A 4,192-nucleotide genomic window follows, 5' to 3' on the forward strand; every position below is an offset into this window, starting at 1 on the left:
GCCTTAAGCCAAAAATTCTGGTCTGACAACTTAGGCCATGATTATCAAAAGAGAATTGCAGTACATTCACACATATTTGCGCATTTAACAGGAACACATTTTAAGAAGTTCGGCGTCAGTAGTTTTGAACATTCACATTTATTATTATGAAACACCTGTAGGCTATTTATTAAAAAGCAAAGCTGCGAACCACCCCAATGTAATTATCGTTCCTTAATGAATATTAGACGAGTGCGGATTCCTGGGCGAACTGGTGTTTCCTATATTGTTTTAGACTTCCAGGTAAAACTCGGTTTATTCATATATCCTTATTAAACCTATTTAATAAATGTTGCGTGAACAGCTTCACAAACATGGCCAAATATACAGATACTTTACCGCAATATTTGCACGGATGTATGCAAAGTATTTCAAATTGTTTGGTACTGCAATTGAACAATTTCAGACGAATTCGAGTTTGAGCTACATTTATAAGATGGCTCTCAGAGGTGCACTTTCCCAGTACAGCGTTATTGTCATGGTTCCCCACAGAAAAAACGCAGAATGTTGGAAAGTAGAAAGAACATTTATTACAAATTCCCTGTGTCATACAAAGCAGTGTTTATGGCTATGTTCCCTGCATTCTCTGTTTCACTCAGAGTCTAATATTACACTTGGAATTCACTTGTCTTTACGAATCCATCTTTACACTTCCCTCTTAGGTTCCTCTTTACAGTTCCACCTGAGTTGTGATTCCCGCTCCAAGTTATCGTTTTTTATGCAGCACTAACAAGTTTCTAGGGCGATTGCAATCTGTCTTTCGGACAAACTTTAAATTGGATCCATAATTTCCTGCATGAAAAAAGGCGCTTGGAAAAATTCAGAGATAAGCTTCGCAATTTATACGTAGTACACAAGCAGGCACAAAATCAGGGCACGCTGAAGATTTCCCCGAGGTCATCTGAATGACTTGTTCCCTGCTGCCGCAGATGGAGGCATATATGTAAGGGGCCGTCACTTGGATTTCCCCACCTTGAAGAGCCATCTACAGAAAATTTCAGAAAAAGAACAAAATCCAGTGCAACCATAAGCCCCTCACACCAAATCACAGGCATGTGAACTACGAAAAATATATTGCACGAAAATGAAGACGGAGACCAGAGAATGAAATGAAAGGCCACACCAGAGAAGGAGTGATTTACGGCCTTTCAAATAATTTCCCATAATTTCAGTAATCGTTACACAGAGAAATTTGGCCGCATCGTTCAGAACAACGCGAAGCCACTATAGTCATACCGGCCAACCTTCCCGAATTTTAATCGTGCCGTGTTCCTGTTTATCTCGCGAAATGTTTCTGCATGCTCACCCAGAACAGGCAGAAACTTTGGGCTACGAGATAAGCTGACATGCATTTGCAAAAGAGAAAGCAAAAACATTTCCGCGCCTTCATGTGGAATCACTAGTACACGCAACAGAGCGAACGTCGCACTAAACCCAGGAAACGTGCTTTCACGATGCTGACGCCGTCTGCGGCACATTTTTGGCTGTACTTAAACATCTGCCTCCCCCCTTGTACTGGCAGTTTCATTTTGAACGAGGATCCCACGTGGAAGCCGAAACGTTTTTCATTTCAGTAAGGTGTTCTTCTACCGGTGGTTTCTTCCTCGGCTATTCGTAAAAAGGAATCGCCAACTTACATTTTTTCTTCGTTCAAATGTGTTGTGGGATAGGATACATCTAGAACTTGTACCGATCTTCAAGTGGCATTCCCGGGAGGTCTGTACCAGTAATTCCTCAATGGATTACCTGGGTTAATATGTAATAGGCTTTAGAGCTGGGCAGTTGGTATACATTCATAGTGAAAGAACACCTCAAACTTGACAAGACGAAGAAAAGAACACAGCGCAAGCCCTCACTAACAACTGGAGCTTACGTAAAGAGCTCTTTTCGAAAAAGAGTTCTTCTTGTTGGCTCTTCAAAACCACGCATCTTATAGAATAGGTAGAGTTGCTGGATAACTACAAAGCTCCATGCGGGGGATATCGTTAGGTGAATTCATAAAGTTCATGTGGTAACGAACTGATAGAAAGAGTCACTAAACATGAGGCAAAATAAGATACGAAATATAACATCATACCACTTGAAGTAAGGCATCGCATTTTTACAAGTGATTCATACTTTTGTCTGTGCAGGTCTGGGTGCCAACTATGCAAATAATATTTGAATGAATTTGTTTTAGTTATTGCATTTTCATACCGTTGTTTCCACGGAAATCAGACTTCATTTCAACTTGTGTCATACGCAGGGGAGTCCTCGTTGTCAGCTCAAGGAACACTGCCTGCAAGAAAAACAGTAGTGCTCATAAGTCATAGCATAGGTACCCAGATGCAACCACACTTTTCGAACAGCCAGGAACCGATGAGGGTGCAGCACTCATTTTTACACCTGCACTTACTTATCTCTGTGTAATTCGTCACAATTTCTGTATCATCAAAAAAGAACAACAATCAAGCAGCCTGCATGCTGGCTCATACATACCACCATTCTGTAAAGTCGCTCTACTGCACTACACTAGTATCACGCGAGACAACCATTTGCCCTGCAATACCACGCGAATAAATAAACGACTGATTTGTGCGAATTGGAATAATAAACCCACTTAACATGGTGACAATGCTCCGCTACCTCAAAATAACTAACACCAAATTTACCCACTCAAGGAAAAGAATGACCAAAATGAATAGTGTTGTAGATATAAAAACTTTTTTTTTGTGCGGTAGGGCAAACTTTCACAAAAAAAGAGGCTTGTGCTGGACAAAAGTCAGTTTAAAAATTTCGGGCAGCATTTAGTGGACTACTTTTCTGCAGCACACACCTTGTGTTTATCCGGATATATTACTACAAGACCAATAAACTAGACACCATTCTGAATATATGCAGCGAGAAAAATGAATATTTCCCGATGGCTGAAACAAAATGATAATACCCAGAGAATAGCGCGATAATATAAGACTTTATTGGGAAAAAATTAAAATATTCAAGCAGAGCTACCTGACAATTACATGGGCCAATAACTCGCCAAGTGCGCCCGATGCAGCCAACAGCGTAAACAAAACGCTCAACACATGAAGGCGCGCGGAGCAGAAAGTAGGTCACGAGCGCCGTTATCTGTTTAATGTACGGGCTTTCACGATCGTCCGCTCTAGTCTGACGCAACGAACGCAAGCCCGTGATTTCATTCAATTGCCGTCGCGGGCAACAGAAAACGTCCAGCGAAGCAACCAGTCGGGTAACGAAAACCCCTCTCGAATGCTGCAATTTCAAATTGAAAAGCCTCCAGCGAAAAGATACATCCAATGAAAACACGGAAACCGTTACGGGAATATACTCACCGAGTTCGCTTTCACTGGCGCAGGGGCATTGGTCCAACATGCGAACTTGACGCTGGTCGTAGAAGAACGGGCCGTGTAGCGCTGCCAGTCACAAATGGGCTCGCCGCAGCCTCCGCGACTCACGCCGACAAATAAGTCTTGTAACAGCAATCCTCGCTTCTTCGTAGGGGTATCACAGCAGTAAAAAGGCTCGAGCGGCGCGAAAACGCGGCCACCGGGCCTGCGGGCGCCGCCATTTCTCTATATCCCGTCATGCAACAGAGAAATCAACGGCCGCCTGGAGAGAAGGCGCGACGAGCATCTCTTATAGGTTACAGGGCGTTTTATAGGTTAAAACGTAAAGGTTACATGACAGATTTTGTTGATGTAACCTATAAATCATTAATGTAACCTATGAACCGCTTTTAACTTCACGCTTGTAACCCTTAGAATGGACTGGGATAAAGAAAACATCAAAATGGATCCATTGTAACCTTTATTTTATAGGTTACATCCCTTTAGAAGTTACATTATGGGTTACAAAGATTAGAGTGTACTCTCGATTAAAGGAAACATCCAAACTGTACACGTAGCAGCTCGTTGTAAGGGCCGTATCTTTCAATGTTGAGTATTGATGGTGTTGCGTAATCCGCAAACAATCGTTGCATTATACTGCTTCTCGCCCGGTCTCATTCTTTATGTACACGTCGACGTAGGAGTTTAGAAGCTCTTTTACGGATCTTATGGAGCATGGGCCGTAGCACCACACTTCCGACTGTACTAGATATTGGGCACTGATTTTACGTGTGAATATGTCTGCGGGGTATTCTTCCCCCTGGAAT

General features: G+C 42.4%; 1 long non-coding RNA gene across 1 annotated transcript; it reads right to left on the bottom strand.

Annotated features, from left to right (window-relative positions):
* Positions 1 to 586: 586 nt before the first annotated feature.
* On the bottom strand, positions 587 to 3,627 carry LOC144173695 (uncharacterized). Its single transcript, XR_013323363.1, has 3 exons — positions 3,372 to 3,627; positions 2,236 to 2,317; positions 587 to 1,024 (listed from the first exon to the last, which is right to left on the bottom strand). It is a non-coding gene; the product is annotated as an uncharacterized LOC144173695 (long non-coding RNA).
* Between the last annotated feature and the right edge of the window lie 565 nt (positions 3,628 to 4,192).

Source organism: Haemaphysalis longicornis, unplaced genomic scaffold (assembly GCF_048455015.1).
Source record: "Haemaphysalis longicornis isolate Haplotype H1 unplaced genomic scaffold, Haemaphysalis longicornis Haplotype H1 scaffold_3, whole genome shotgun sequence".
Lineage (NCBI taxonomy): Eukaryota > Metazoa > Arthropoda > Arachnida > Ixodida > Ixodidae > Haemaphysalis > Haemaphysalis longicornis.